Genomic DNA, 17,604 nt, shown 5'->3' on the forward strand with positions numbered 1-17,604 from the left:
CTGACAACTTGCATCTTTCTATGCAAGAATCGAGAGGTGAACTAAAGAAGAAACTGTTCGTTTTTAAAGCACAATTTTACAAAATATAAAGCAGTCAGGAGTAGATGGGTTAAAAAATAACATTATTTCTTGTCCCCTGTGTCTTCTGGGAAAAGACTCTTAAAGGGCATCAAAAGAATTATTAAAAATAGGATGCTACCAGCGAAACAAAATTTCAAGGTGCTTCTCTGACACACTTTGTCGAAACCATATACTTCGTAGCGCTTCTAAGATGTTTAAGGGCATGTGTCTTAAAACTTCTCTCCTAGGCAACAGGACTTTTAAGAATCTTATAGGCATGTTTTGTAGTCTATTTCAACTAGACAAAAATGCATTTAAGTATCTTAAGAGCATTATTCTAAAGTACCCTTCATCTCAGCCCAGGGTATGGGAGAGGTTTGTCTCAAGGTCTGCGTGTGTGTGTGTGTGTGTGTGTGTGTGTGTTTGCGCGCGTGCCTCTGTCTAGGCTGAAGCACCATCTGCTTAGAATGAGAAGGACGGAAAACAATTCAAAATTAAAAGAAAGCCCAGGGATCCCAACTTCTAATGACAGGAAGCCAAATGAGAAAGAAACAGCTACAAAATGGGCCATTTCCTGGGGATGAACCAGCTGAAACAGAAAGCCTTGCATGCATTCAGTCTGTTTATTTGCAGGGAGTGAGGAGGTGGGGGTAGGGTTGGGGGGCAACTTCAAGGGAATGAAGGCAAGCGATCCAGTCTAACCTCCTTATCAATGGGAACTTCAGGGAAATTGATGAATAATATTTTCTAAGAGAAACAGTGGTTATCTCTAAGAAGTTCCAAAGTAAGAATTATTTATAGTAAATAAATTCAGACTCAAAGAGGTATGACTCTTCGAAGATTGTCATGTAAGCTGTACACCTCCTTGCACTATAAAATGGAGATGGTTCATAACAAAATGCTCCCTGCTGTGTGAGATAATAACCTGTACAACCTCACTTTGAGATCTCATCTATTTTTCTGAGACATAGAATGAGTATCTAAAAGGGGAAGGAAGGCCCTGTGGTGCAAGGTGGGATGTCTTAGATCGTCTCTCTGCTTTCCCTGAGCCTTTTGGATACCTCTATTCTTGAAATTATTACTGAAGATTGATACAAGGTACATTCATTTCTTAAGTCTACCATAATGAAATACCACAAACCGAGCAGCGTAAACAATAGACGTTTATTGTCTCACAGTTCTGGAGGCCAGAACTCCAAGTCTGAAGTGTCAACAAGTTTGCTTCCTTCTGTGGCTTGTGTGAGAAAATTTATTCGTTGCCTCTCTCCTAGCTTCTGATGATTTTCTGGAAATCTTTGGCACTCCTTGGGTTGTAGATACATCACCCATATCCCTTCCTTCATGTTCGCATGCCGTTCTCCTTGTGCATAAGCCTGTCTCCAAATTTCCCGTTTTTATATGGACAGCATCATCTTGAACTAGGGGCCTACTGACGTGTGGCCTCATCTTAACTAATTGCATCTGCAATGACCCTATTTCTATATAAGGTCATATTCTGAGTACTGGGCATTAGTATTTCAATGTATGGATTTGGGGGTAATTCTATTCAACCCACAACACCAGGTAAGTTTCTCTGTTTGTATGAATATTACTTGACAATCTGATACATATTTTAGCTGATTTCCTAGGGAAATGGAAAAACTTTAGCTCATTTGTAATTGAAAAAAAGGATGACTCAGAGACTAGAGCGAAGATCCCAGAGACTAGAACAATGAGCCATGAAGGAGCAGGGCTGCTTCCAAATTGGGCAAGTGGTAGCATGTGCCCATCTGTATTTCAGATTTGCTATAGACCAGTGAATAATATTATGTACCTCCCAATTTCCTCCTTTTGAACAAGAGTGCCTACTGTTGTTAGGCTACCCTTTCCTCCTCATCTCATACTAGAGCTGTTGGAGTGGAGCGTATGACTTGTCTCGTTAGTTTACAGTTCTTTGTATCAAGAGGAAACTATGCTTGGAGAACTACACCTGATGAACCACACTTGGGGACCCTCATCTGAACCTGGATTTAAATGATGAGATACTAGGCTCAGAGCTGATACCATAATGAGATGAAACTTTGAGTTCTTGTGGGCAGAGGGTGAGTTTGTTTTGCACCTGAGAAGAATGTGACTCTTTGTGGCCACAGAGACAAATGTGGCAGATTCTACTTTCCAAAGATACATGCAACAATATCTCCCATCTGAAATATTGACTTACAATGTTACTTTGCTAATCCATCATTAAGAAGCAGAGTCTATTTCTTCAACCTTTTGAATCTGGGTGGGACCCATGACTTCACCGAACAGTAGAACACAATGGAGAGACACTTTGCCAGCTCCAGCCATAGCCCTTCGCTGGCTTGGCAGTTTCTGCATGCTACATCGTGGAACGTTTGCTCTTGGAATCTCCCACTGGAAACCCAGCTTCTCTATTGTGAGAAGCACAATCCAAATGGAGAGGCTCTGTGCAGGTGCTCCAGTCAACAGCCAGCTGACAGAGAGCAACAATCATCTTGGACATAATGCTCTGGAGAGCCTTCAGATGACTGCAGCCTCCAGCCAGCATCTGACTGCAGCCATATGAGAGATCCCAAGCAAGAACTACTGCAGATTTGGGTCAGCCCCCAGAAATGAGAGACACAGTAATAATTCTTACTTTGGGCTCTTTTTTTTACAGCAACATATGACTAACAGAGATGCTGCTGCTTCCTCTAAATTCCCTCTTCTTGTTTAATATTTAGGGTAGATCCATTTAATATATTTTTGCATGCAGCTTTGTACATCCAAAATTCTACATAAAATTTAAGAAGTTTTGACCATGTGTCTCAGGGATATTCATCTGTAATTTTATTTTTGATATGTCTTTGTTGGAATTTGTATTAGTTTTATGCTCTCTTCAATCATATTCACTAAAAAAGTTTTCATAAGATTATTGTTATTTCCTCTTTGACTGTTTGATAGAATTCAGCAGTGAAATTATATGAGCCTAGAGAATTCTTTGTGGCTAAGCTTCCGATTCTGAATTCATTTAATAGCTACAAGACTAAACAGATTTTGTTTCATCTTGTATCAATTTTGATACATTTTATTTTGCCATATTTGTTGGCATAAAGTGGTTCATGATCTTCCTTACTCAACATACTTTTAAAATCTCTAGGATCTGTATTAATAAATAGCTTACTTTAATTCCTGAGATTGGTGATTTGTGTCATCTCTCCTCATTTCTCCCCCTCCTTCCTTCCCTCCATTCTTCCCTCCTCCCTCTCTCCAGTCTTTCATTTCTCCTCTTCTTAATCAAATTAGTTAGGAGTTTGCCAGTTTAGTTGATCATTTCAAAGAACCAGCTTTTGGGCTTGTAAAATTCTGAATTCTGTCTTTTTCTATTTTCTGATTCCTGTCTTACCTTGTAATTTTCTTTCTCTTACTTCTCTTGGCCTCACTTACCTTGCGTTCACTTTTTTCTTTTTTCACTTTCTCTATAAAATGTGAAAACTGAGGCCACTGATCTTAGACCTATATTCTCTTCTAATATAAGAATGTAAAGCTATGTTTTGTACTGTGCACTGTTTTAGCTGCATTGCACCGATATTTTTGTGTTGTATCTTTGCTATCATTCAGTTAGAAATATTTCTCACTTCTCTGGTTGTTCTTTTGATTCATGACTCATTTACAACATGTTTAAAAATATTTGAGATTGTCCTAGATAGCTTATTTCAATCAAGTTATAATTTAGTTCCACTGTGGTCAGAGAATACATTCTCTTCATTTCACTCTTTTTAAATGTATTGGCATTTTTTCCTGGCCTAGTAAATGATCTGTCTTGGTGATGTACCACAAGCAATTGAAAAGAATGTGCATTTTTCTGTTGTTGGATGTAATCCTCTACATATATCAATTAGATCAAGGGGATTGGTAGCTTTGTCCAAATGATTTTTTTTTTTTTATGTGTGATCATTTAAACAATTGCTTAGAGAAGGGTGTTAAAATATCTTCCTCTGTCTGTGGAATTGTCTCTTCCATCCTTTAAAATTATCAGCTTTGCTTCGTATGTTTTGGTACTTTGTTATTAGGCACATACTCATTTGTAACTGATGTGTCATCCTGATGAATTCTCCCTTTATCATTAAGAAAAGTACATTCCGCATGAGATGAAGCCATGTTGAGGGTGCAGATGTAAGGACGGGTGAAGAATTGAGGCCGGTGATCTACCACTTTAAACTAGATTTTTGATGTGTTTTGGTATCACACATACTTCTTGGTTTTGCTTAGATAAATCATACTATTAAACTATTAATCGAATTTCTCCACAATACGTTTTATTCTTCCATTTGATAATATTTATTGAATACTTGTTATGTATCAGATAAGGTGCTAAGTGATGTGGATACATCAGTGAACAAATTTCACAAAAACCTGCCCTTGAAGAACTTAAAACATCTCACAATTTAATTATCAATTATATAATACTGATTTAGTACATAAAATCATCTATTAATACTTAAAATATATTCATATATGTGTATATTTATACATATAAATATGCACAAACACATACATATCTATATTTATATATACACACACAAATATGTAGTTTGCTAAATTTATTGCTTATTAATTTTCTCTTTCCCTCTTCTTTTCTACCTTGAATTCTGATTCACTTGTTGTCTGGTTAGAGTCTTTTGAATATTTTTTCTCTGAAATATATGCTGCGGATGACATATTCTAAAGGATTAATAGATGGTCCAGACTGGGGTACCTAGCCTGAAACTATGGTAAATTTAGACAAATCATAGTTTATCTAAGTTAATTGAAAGCTTTAAAGGAGTTAGTGTTTCCTAATTTATGTCTCATCTCCAGAATGTTCAAACCAGCTGTACTCCTTAAAATGTCTGCTCTGGGCCCAGCATAAAAGCATATGGAGCCTGAACTCAAAGAGGCCTCAGAACTAATGTGGAATATTCAGTGGAGAAAAGAACTGAGACTCACTGAGGAAAGATAGCTGGACCAGTGTCATGCAACATGATAGAGGTAAAGGTGTTTTAATAATCCAGCTTTCTGATGCTCAGTACAGTGCTTTTTCCTTGGGTAGTGGAAACATAATTTTGGGATCTATTCAGCCTGTGAAGGTAGCTGAAGATAGCTTTAACTTGCTATTCTTGGCATTATCTTTCAGTTTTCCCCCCCATTAGAATATATATGACAGATTGGATTTATTTCATTCAACTGGATTCCAACAACCATTCTCAAATCCGTTTTGATTGACAGATAAGAAACTTGAACTTTTAGCTCCACTAAAGTGTTCAATTATATGTTTTATCTAAGTTAGCTTTATCTGCTGTAAGGATAGACAGAGTTATCTGTAAAAAAAATGTAGACACATCCCTATGGCAGGGTTTAAAGTACAAAAAAGATCTCCTGATTTTCAGCCTTTTAACACTAAGATTCTATACTCCTATTTAGAAGACTCACAGAGTTTGAATTCAGGAGGGTCTAAATTTTCATGCAATTAAAATTCCATTTCATGATTAATGTCAAAGGAAGACAGAACATACTTTCTAAGAATATAATATCCACAAGTCAACTCCTTTCCATTGCCAGATGTATAAAATTAAGAATGACTTTTTCAAAGAATGTGTATGTAATAGCAACCAGAGCTGCAGGTGGGGCCTCTTCTCCCCTGAGCATTTGATACCCTTTAGCTTGCTGAGTTGTTGTGAGGTTTAAATGGATTGCGGTCTATAAAATAGCTACTCTAGGGCAGTGACCAGCCAGAGTAGATATTGAAAATAGCAATCCTTTTCCATGTTTTTCTTACTTATCTAAAGAACTTCTCTAATATCTTTAATTCTTTTCAAATTGGAAAATATTATTTAAAAAATTATTAAATTGATACCTGAACCAATAACATCCATAGCTAATTCTAGCTCTATCTATAACCGGGGGGTAAAAAAGATTGGAATAACTAAAGGATATTATCAGGGAATCAACATTCCAGTATGCTTCATAATCATTCATTTAACAAATTTTTGTTTAATGCTTACCATAAATCAGGCTCTGTGCAAGCTAGCTCCTGGAGTAGATAGTTCACAGGCAAGTAGAGAATGGAGATTACTACTGAGTTGATCTTTAAAGATCTTGCCCTGTACCATATACATCCACAAACTCTTTTTTTTTTCCATTTGAAACACATGCTACACTGATAACTTATCAGTAGTTTCTTCTCAAGTGAAATTCAAGTGAAATTCAATCTCAAGTGAGATTTTATGTGGCTCTCACAGCTATGTGGCAAGAGTTTGAGAGGTGTATGTGAAGAGTCCCTCCAACTCTCCCTGCCCCTCCCCCATACAGAGGATGCCTTTCTATAATTACTTTAAGGGTGACCTTGAAGGAAATAGCATTACCAAATGTTCCTCAAACATGTTTTTTCCCCTATTCAGGTCTACAGTAGTAGGCATGGGAGAAAGATTGTCTCCATAATGCATATCGTGATTTTTCTAGATCCAACTGATAAAACCACCACCATCTGCCATATTGTTGTCTTTCCTCTAGTCCAGCTGTCATGAACACAGCTGCCCGCTCTGGAAAAAATGAGGTTCTGGCGTGTGTGCCTTGATTTGCCATGCTCTGTGGGCAACACTGAGTGGAGGTTCTGTCAGTTCTACCCTGTCTGCTCAGTATTCCCTTGGGCTATAGGAATCTAACATCCACCACAGAACACAACAGAGCCCCAGACTCCAATATTTGCTCTGAGCTTACAGGACCATGAAACTCACTCTATGCGGTGAACCCTTATAGATGAACACTTGTATAAGTTATACAGGAGAGACCCCAGTTGTAACAGCTAGATCTTAAGTTAGCACGAGGGAATCCATCTTAGGCAAAGGAAGCAATATTGTAACTATATATGGCTCCAATTCACTAGTCTCTGTGCATGCATTCTAGCTTGCATGTGGCCTAGACGATTAAGCACCACTGGCTTTTGCAATATACATGATCTGCTAGTTCTATGACTCTTGCTTACATATATCTCCCAGCTGCCATAAGACGATGATAACTCTGTTCTCTGAGTTCCTCAGGGACATAATGACCTCCAGAAAAAAAAAATTCTGCATTGGTACCCATCACGAATGAGAGAGAAAGAGATAATGTGGCATCTTGAAGTCTGTCACACTAGATGGTTGACTTTCCTAAACCCCCCTCCCTTGTGCATTTCCGCTATACAACTGCCTCAAGACTCCGTATAATTTTAAGATGGTTCTTTAGAACACTAGTTCACCATCTTCTAATTTGACAGGTTAATGGTATAAACTTTCCTTTCTCAACCACCGGCTTGTTTGCAATTGATTGGCACCAGATTGCAGCAAGCACAGCCCCTTTTCACTGGGTTACAGGATCAGTGGATGGATATTTTCTTATGTCTTATGTATTTGTTTATGTCAACATTGCAAAGCAGAAGATCCTATAATCAGAGAGCAAATTCATTGTGGATGGGTGAGCTTAAAAGTTGGCATAAAACTATTCTTGATTTGTTATTTCTTATTTATTGAGTTTTTCTAAGGTTTTCAAACCTTAAATTGAAAAAAAAAAAAAAAGGGAAGGAGGGAGGGAAGGAGGAATGGGAGAGAGAGAGAGAGGAGAGAAGAAAGAGAAGAGAAAACCAGGGCTGTGTACCAAACTTTTCAGACCATCACCACAATTTTTGGTATCCAAGAGTGATTGCAAAGTATTTCAAAATAACCCCAGGAAGTCCCATGGCTATTTGAACTCCTGTTCTCAGTTTTCATGTGAACACTTCCTGGGAATAATGTTGGCAATGCTGTTGTTGCTTTGGATGAATAGAAAAGATGGATGATAGATAGATAGATAGATAGACAGATAGATAGATATGTAGATAGGTGTAGTTTTTTCGGGGGGTGACAGCCGCCAAAGTAGAGGTGGATAACTATTTGATATGGTATCAATGACATAAAATAAAGCTCTGCCTTTTCTTTACAGTTTTCTTCCTCACTGACACTGAAATCTCTTTAGAAAGAGATAAAGCCTTTCATTCTCTAGTTATGTAACAGTAACAACAAAACAGTAACAGCATATTGACGTAAAATAAAATTTCCGTAGTAGAAAAACACACTAAATTTTAAAGGAGTGTTAGGCATCACGCTTTTTAATTTACATTTAACATAAACCTTACAACAATCCTGCAAAGCTATTTTTGTCATTTCCATTTTACAGATGAAGAAACTAATGCTGTGAAAAGTCATGTTCATTGCCCAACTATAGAATGCAGACACGTGTCTGTCTTACTCTAATATTATTTTTCTTTAATTTGATACCTTGCTCTCATCTGCAGCTCCAGGTGCATGTGTGCTTTTTGGAGAGGAAATAAAAGCACACATCATTTGGTATATTGTCTTTTTTATTTGACCTACTTGTCTGAAAAGTTTCTTCTGAGTATTTCAGAATCCTAAATTTATAGACTATGAAACTATCAAGCGGAGGTATTTAAATTATTCTACATAATCTCAACAAAATCTCTCTTTTTCTGAAGCCAGGCAGAAGAACAATGGGAACCAGAGGGAGAGAGAGAAGTACAAATGGGAAAGGAGAAGTTGAAGAAGCGAAGAAAAGCATCTAAATTTTACCATCAACCAGACTTTTCCTCTCCTCTCCCTTGCATATAGAAAAAAGGCATTTTGAATCCTTAGCAAAACATAAATTCCCTCTTTTTGCATGATGCATGCATACGTGAGGAGCTTGAGTCAACTGTCATTGTCCACACTACACAGTAGCTGGCAGGGCTCCACGTCCCTCCTCCTTCTGACCTCCAGCAGTAAGGTCCTGGAACCTCAGCTCTTCCAGCTTAACTCCCCATCTGCAGTCTATATGTATGCCCAGCACAGCTGGGCTCTGGAAGTCGGGCTTATTGCCAGTTATCTCCAACTTGCCAAATCTTCAGAAGGGCAGCTGGGACACCAGAACTTTCCTGGGAATTTCCCGGCTGCCAGCCCAGATACTGCATCCTTGTTTGCTGAGCTGAAACTAGTAAAGATTGGCAAAGATAAATTAGCCACCAATCTGGGAGGATTACATGTCTCATCCAAACATTTGCCCAACACTGATTCCAAGTAGCATTCAACTTTGTCTCTAACGAGCTAACAGATGTGAGCATTATCAGAGGGAGTTAATTTGGTATTATTCACAGAGCTGGGGCTGGATGAGTTTTCTCTCTAAATAATGTTTTGGAGCAACAGAATAGAAAATATCATTCTACACTGACAATCAACTTGAGAGAACATTGGACGTGTTTCTTTTTTCCTTTTCCTAGATTCATCTCTCAAGGCCAGATGATTCTCTAGCTGGTGGTTTCCTATGACCTACGTGGAGACTAAGTGAGGTACCATGTTCTGCCATTTCTGGCATGTGGTTTTAGGAAAAGGTACCTATTCCTGGTATGAGAACTATTACCTAGGGATGACCAGACACTAAACAAACTGCCACGGCTACAAAGGCTGGCTCAGGGGAAAAGCTGAGCAGCAAAATCTCTCTTCATGAATGGCTGCTAAGCTCCTGCACATTTGTAGGCCTTGTCAGCATGAAGGGACCTACTGTGTATTGAGTGTCTCTTCCTTCCTACCTAGCACATCACACTATTATCTCATTTAATTTTCACATCAGTCTGTAAAGATAATAATAATAATAATAAGTAAAAACAACAGCTAACATTTGTTGAACACTTAATATGGGCAAGAAACTGTGCTTAAATATTATATGCATTTGCTTTATATATTTAGGGGCTCTGATGTTAGGTGCATATATACTTACAGTTATTATATCCTCTTGATGAATTGCCCCCTTTGTCATAAAATTTCAGTTATGTAGGATGGATAAGATCTGGAGATCTAATATACAGTATGGTGACTATAATTAATAATACTGTATTGTATACTTTGCTAAGAGCGTGGATCTCAAGTGTTCTCACCACTACCAAAACACCCCCCAGAAAGTAACCAGGTGATGAATGTGTTAATTGGCTTGATTGTAGTTATCATTCACAATGTATACGTCTATCAAAACACTAGGTTGTACGCTTTAAATACATATACACTTTTTAAATTAAGACTATTTTTTAAGATCAGTTTAAGGTTCATAGAGAAATTTAGGGGGAGATAGAGAGGTTTTTCCATATACTCCCTGCCCCTACACATGCATAGCCTTCTCTATTATCATTGCCCACCCCCACCCCCATCCCCAGGGTGGTGCATTTATTACAATTGATGAACCTACATTGATACATCATAATCACCCAAAGTCCATAGTTTATATTAGGGCTCACTCTTGGTGTCGTGAGCTCCAGGGGTTTGCACAAATCTATGATGACATATATCCATCATTATGGCATCATATAGATTATTCCCTGCCCTAAAAATTCTCTATGCTCTACCTCATCATCTCTCCCCCCACCGACCCCTAATATCCACTGATCTTTATTGTGTCATTAGTTTTACCGTTTCCAGAATGTCATATGGTTGCAATCACTCATTATGTATAGTCTTTTCAGACTGGCTTCTTTCATTTAGTGATACGCATTTAAGCTCTTCCATGTCTTTTCATGGTTTGATAGCTCATTTCTTTTTAATGCTACATAATATTCTATTGTCTGGATATGCCAGTTTATTTATCCATTCACCTACTGAAGGACATCTTGGTTATTTCCAAGTTTTGTCAATTATGAATAAGGCTACTAGAAACATCCATGTACAGATTTTTGTGTGGACATAAGTTTTCAACTCCTTTGGAGAAATAACAAGGAATTTGATTGTTGGATTCCATGGCAAGAGTATGTTTAGGTTTATAGGAAACCACCAAATTATCTTCCAAAGAGGCTGTAAATATTTTTTTTTACAATTAAAAAAAATTTTTTTTAACTGCAATTTTTATTTGTCCACTATACCTCATTAAAGCTGGAAAATATTATAAATATTATTATATAATATAATCTATCTATGACTTAGGTATTATTATAGAGTCTGTTGTACATGTGAAGAAAATGCAACTCAGAAACTTTAAGTTATTTTCAAGTACACTCTCTAGTAAGTGATGGAACCGCTGTCAAATCTAACCTGTAATAAAGCAGAGTGGAAGAATGCAAGATTCACTGGCAGGTGGATGGAAGTTAGACCCCTGCTCTGCTGACCTGCAGTGACAGCTGCTTGACAAGTTGCTTAAATTAACTGAATTTCAGGTGCATCGTCAGAGAGATGGACACTGAAACTATCTGCCAAGATTGAAGAGAAGGTACGTAAAATCCCCATTACACAGTAGCCGTTCAATAAATGATAATAGTCTTTGTACCCTTTATAAGACTATCTACCTGGGGCAGGTGAGAGAGATACTTTTTCACTATTTTATGTCCCATGTTAAAATTGGTCAAGGTCTAGGATTAGAGTGGCAATGTAAGTTGGAAATTTAATGGATCCAGTTGTAGGAAATTGAGCAAGAGGAAGTGAAAGAACATATAGAGCTTGCAGTTTCCTTCTTTGGTGCGTAATTAATTCTATGATTTTAGAGGCACCATTAAGGTGCTTCTATGCCTAAAGGTTTGGACTCATTTAGGTCCTGCTCTTTTGAAAACTATACCTAAATAATCGAAACTCAGTTTCTTATTTCTTTTGATATCTTTTTTTTATGCCAAAAAAGGGTAGATGGTTAGAATATTCTTGATGTTTGGTGTGAAAGAAAAGGGCTCAGGATGCTGAATTTTGAAGAGTGGAACTCCTTAAGGGGAAAAGCCTTCAAAAAGAATAGTGATATATTATCTATGAGGGAAAAACTTTTGATAAAGTTGACCATATTGCACAGAACATAAGATTCTTCTTTTATTTGTATGATATATTTTATCTTGACATGATTTCTTTGTGGGAAGGAATAATCTGAGATCTTTCCCTATTTTATTTCTCACTGTTTGAGCAGAAATAATGAAACTGACTAATCTTTACCACTTACAGAGTAAGCTGTTTACATAAATATTTCAATTCCAGATTTGGTGGGTCTGCACCACGGCCCAGGACAGATGAAGAACTGGGGCTCAGCCAGATTATTTGCTTTACTCGTGATCACAAACCTAGTAAAAGTTGAGGCACAAGTCATTGCATTTTGGACTCCCAAGTTCAGACAAAATTCTCTTCTTTTCCAGGTGTAAAATGCTCTTCTTTTGTTATGAAATATATTTAAATCGATTAAAATATACAGAGATTGAGAAACCATAATGTGGTGGACAAATTCAAAGCAAAAGACACAAGACACAAGTTAACTTCAAAATTATTTTTTCTGTTCTGTGTGTTGTCTTTACATTTGAAGCGTGTCTCCACTGGTTCTGACGTTCTTGGGCCGTGGTCTCTTTTCTCTGTAGGACTTCTGAAGTAAAGTTCTATTGTTTTACGCATTTGAAATTAAGCATGAAAAAAACACGTTAGTCTGTCAGTCTGATTTTTTTTTTTTTTGCTTTACGCATCACTTTCTGCCTGGTGCCTGAAATTTTCTTTTTTATTATGGAAATTCAGTAACTTTCTCAGGATAAGCTATGGAGTTGAGATTTTTACATCAAAATTTCCTAGAATAAGATGTGCCCTTTCATTCTTCAGAGTCAAAAATCTTAATTTGAGGAAATATTTTTTAATTCTATTTGTTATGTCTTTTATCTATATTGTGGATCTCTTTTGTCTCGTTCTCGTTTTTGTATAATAACTAACATCTGTGAGGCTCTGACTGCATGTCAGACATTGTGTTAAATTCCACATATTCACTATCACGTGTAGTGTGCAGATAGGTAGGTTTATCACTATTCCCACTTTATCTATGAAGATGCTAAGATGCAAGAGGATAATATAACTTGTTCAAAGATACTTGACTGGCAAGCAGTAGATATGTGGTTTGATCCCAGACAGTCTGCTCTTACATCCATGTAGCAGTAAGTACTATGTCATTCTGCCTTTTGTTGTCTCTACTATACTTTAATTGTTTTTTTCAACTTGTACCCACTCTCCTTGATTGATGTGAGTTTATTTTAAATTTATTGCTTCTAATGTGGCTTTCATCCCCGTATTTGTTTTATGTTTCTCTTCATTTTCCTGAACTCTTCCACCAAAAATTGACTATCCTTCCCTTACTTTATTCTTTGATTTTTTTTCTTCAGGTAAATGATCTTCTCCTTAACATCTCTGAGGCTATATGAAACACTTCACGTGAACTATTCCTCTACTTTTTATTTAATTCCATCTGATAGGTGATAGCTGCCTTGTATTAATTTCCTTTACTCTTTTCATTTTCTCCATGATTTACACGCATAAGTTTTATGCTGTAACTTGTTAGGCTATTTTTTATTTTAAGGAGCATTTCCATTTGGGTCAACTCTTTTTTGAAGAATGCTATGGGGAGTAAATTGGGGTCAATCCATAATATTAATCTGAGTCTATATACTTTAATATTTTTCATGAAATATGTATTTTTGTCTGCCTTGGGCATTTTGTACACCTTAGGAATGCACCTAGAATCCAGCATTTTGGTGTTGTTCACAAAAAAGACCTTATGTTGCAGGATCTCTGTATGAACCCAAACTAATTGTCTTTAAATGACATCTTCTTTCCACTGTGCAAAACTGCCATATACATCTGTCCCATTGTCTCTGTGTATTTCTAGAATAGTAAGCCTGCATGTCCATTCTACAGATGGCAATGCTGATGATGGCATGATTGCGATATGTTGGAAGAAGCTACAGAAACATAACAAAGTCAGCCAGAACTCCTGTGGTAGAGTTGGAAAATGGCATCCACAACAGACACAAAGGCAATTATTGGAAAGGGAAATGTGTAGAAGGGGTTTGGAGGAATAGGGATTAATACAAGTGCTATAAATCTTTCTGAACCCCAAGTGGCTAGAAGTTAGGTAGCTATGAGAGTTCGGGTGGGCTAATAGAAGCAAGAAAATATTTGCACGCTCTCTACTTACTATAGTTTTAATAAGTACACAACTCTGGAGTGGGAGAGGGTATTGCTGTAGTAGGAATTGAGAAAGTCTAAAAAGGTATATCTTAGTGTCAAATATTGAGTTATTTTTGGCTTCACCTTCCCACCTAGGTCAAATCCAAAAGGTTGTCTGGTCTTGTGCGTGGGAAGCAACTCTGTTAATGTGAGTGTTCACATTACCAACAACAGACTATTCATTCACAATAATAGAAGATCTCTCATGAAAAAAAGACAGCTGGTGTCTATGTGTCTGATGAGGATAAAAGGCAGAGGGCTACATAGTAATCATGGGTTATTAAATATTCACATTATTAGAGATTCCTGCAGTCATTGCACATTTAGAAAGAACTAAAATAAAACGATTGTCACCTTGGAGTCCCAGTGGCCTGTCATTGCAGCTGGCTATTCTAGCATCAAATGTAGCCTCTAACAGCTGCTTCTCAGGAACAGTACAAGAAAAAAGGTACACAACAGACACTCTAGGACTTTGAAATGACAATTCAGGGCTTTTCACTTACTGAGTAATATTTTTCACTCAAATATGTAAATATTTGCAAATAACACCCTACGACTATATCTCACTTTTACTATAGAATCATAGTAAATGCAGTTTGGAAAAGAATATTTTGTATGGTCTTTTCATATGAAAAATACTCCAGGGTAAAGGCTGTAAAATTCCTTTGTTCCTTGAAGGTTTTTTCCCTTGCTAGTGCTAATTCTTAGTTTTATTGAGAGTCTGTTTTCTTATAGCACCTAATTAGCATGTTTAAAACACTTTGCACCTTTTAAACAACATCAGATTAAAGTACATAAACAAATATAGATTGAGGAGCACAGGTGTCTTTATGAATCAATTAGCACTTGTTTATTCTAAAGTCTTCCTTGACTTACAGTGTCTTTCTTAATTCAAAAGATGAAAAAAACCCATCATTTGGCTACTAGAGGAGCCCATGGAGGGCTCATTAACTTGGTTCTAATTGGGTTCCTTCTCAAATCTGTCACTCAGGATTGAAGGCGAATCTGACGCCAGCAGCAAATGAGTACACAGAGGGCTGTGAAGTGGAATGACTGAGAGCGCTTCAGAGAAACAGGGGGAATGAGACGAATTTAGGACAAATGAAATGCACTTTTAATATCGTCAAGGGGTAGGAGGTAAAATAGAGGCCTTGGGAAGCTAGAGTTCAAGAAGACTGATTTAGTTAGACTCTTCCGATCTTTTCCTTTATTTTGATTATTGGAAAAAGTGGGTGTCTACACTAGCGATGCTCCAGGAGATTCCCTACCATCACACAAACACCTCGAAGGTCTGTGCCTGACTGCATTCCTACACTTAGCTGTCTGCACCTTGATGGTTCTATGATCCCCCTCCCCCATGACATGTGGCATTCCTGGAAGCAGAGTTTGTCTCTCCTATGACTACCTCACACAATATTTAGCCCAAAGTGAGGCCTTGGTTAGTGCTCATTGAATCAGTCAACCAGTCCATCAATTGGTGAACGAGTGAATGTATCGCCCCTTGCCTCTGCTTAGTCTTCCCTCCACTTTGGCATTTCTTTATTCTCCTCCTCCTCTTGGCTAAACCTTATTAACGCTTCAAGGCACAATTCAAAGATTAACTGCACTATGAAGCTTTTTCCAACTTTCTATCACATAGGTAGAGATAATCACTTATTCTCACCTCCTCGAAACACACAGATAACATCCAGTATGTGTGTCTATTATAATACTAATTGTGCTGTACTACCATGACATGTGCCTGTGTCTATTCCTCAGGCAGATTAGAGGAGAGTTGGAGTATGGGACTGAGAATTAATCTTCAGGATCTTCTCGGTATTCTCCCTAGCACTTAGAACAGAGCTTGGCACATAAGAGGTGATATACGGCATTCAATAATTAAATGATTGGATCCTTATTTCAGAATGACACTAAGTATTTCACAAAATTTCCTAACTCCAGTTTTGATTTCCTCTTAAAATGGCTTTATTAATTTCTGCAGGATCAGTCTTCTAGCCCCAGAAACCAACAAAAACAAAATACTTCCAGATAAAATAAAACAGTAAATTGAGATGCTAAAGCAATAAAGCTATGATAAAAGATAAAGCTATGATAAGAATGATAAAAATATCTTTTGGTCAAGAAACATATTAGAGACTTTCCTTAGTAAGTGGGTGCTGAATCATAGGACAACCAGCAATGGATAGTAAACAGGGGGACGTAGTTCAGAGTCCAAAGACTGTGCAAATGTCAGACAACTAAGCACCCAGTGGACTCAGGAAGACAATGGAAAAGCAGAGGTGAGAGTAATGAATTGATGAAAAAATAACTAATCATGATATAATTACATATATTTATGTAGCACTTATATATTATTCACAAATCATATTGCATATGTGAAACAATATATGAATAAGCAGACATCATACTTCTTTACACAAACTGTATAAAATGTTAGTATATCTTTTTATTTTTCCCAGAAGATAGGAATAAAATCTAGGTCACCTTATATGTGTTAAAACTTAAGAACAGTTACTAAAGTAATAAAAATTCAAACCATAACTTCCAAACAAGTAGAGGAAATAATAAGGTGACGAAGAACTGGCTTTATCAAAACCAACATTTGTTTGAAAGAGGATATAAAAGGCTGCATTAAGAATACCAATAGAGTTCACCTCTCCCTCGGTTCATTATCTACCCTCTTCCGACCCACCAGCGTTCATGGCTCTTCTGCCTGCCTCCTTTCACCCTACTGATGAAGGACGGGTACGTGTCCTGAACAGTACAACAGCCAAACACATGGTACCTGAAATGGACAGATGAAACTGAGAGTGGTTTACTAGTCACAAGTACTCATAGCATGGGGGAGGAGAACACCACACGCCATGCAGGGCCACACCGATTGCACTCAGGATGTGGGACACAGGCTTTGTAGTCACAGAAGGGTGAGGTAATGCTTGGTTCCTGCAGGAGGATGTCATTGATTTTTGAATAATTTCTCACGCTGGCAGGGAGCTGAAACCCACTGGGTTGTGGCCCGGATTGGGTGCAGCTGGTCCAGTCTACAAGGCGGGGAGCCTTTCCTGTGGTGGGGGGCACATCTGGAGAAGGCAGGAGGACTCATGGCTAGACCTGTGGAGTTCTGTGAGGCTCAAAGATGTCAAGCAGCACGTGGACATTCATTCAGGCCTTATAATACCATGACCCATGTTTCTTCAATATTACCAGCTGTAGCTCCCAATCTAGCCAGCAACCAATACAACATGATGTTACTTTGTTCTCCCCTCTCCTTCTCTCTCCATCAGGACTTCCATTCCCTATGAGAAGCAAATTTATTTTGATATGTATAAATTATACCACTTGTAACGTTAAGATTAAAGTTAGAAAGAATAGGAGACAGGTTACAAAAATGAATACTTAGATACAACAAAGAGAAAAGAACAAAGAGTTCTTGAAAAGGAAGAGAACAATAAGATGCAAAGAATTTGGGATGAGACATTTGGTACAGTTTAGCATAATTTTTATTTCTAAGCTTCCTGGCTATCTAGGA

Source organism: Equus przewalskii, chromosome 14 (assembly GCF_037783145.1).
Source record: "Equus przewalskii isolate Varuska chromosome 14, EquPr2, whole genome shotgun sequence".
NCBI lineage: Eukaryota > Metazoa > Chordata > Mammalia > Perissodactyla > Equidae > Equus > Equus przewalskii.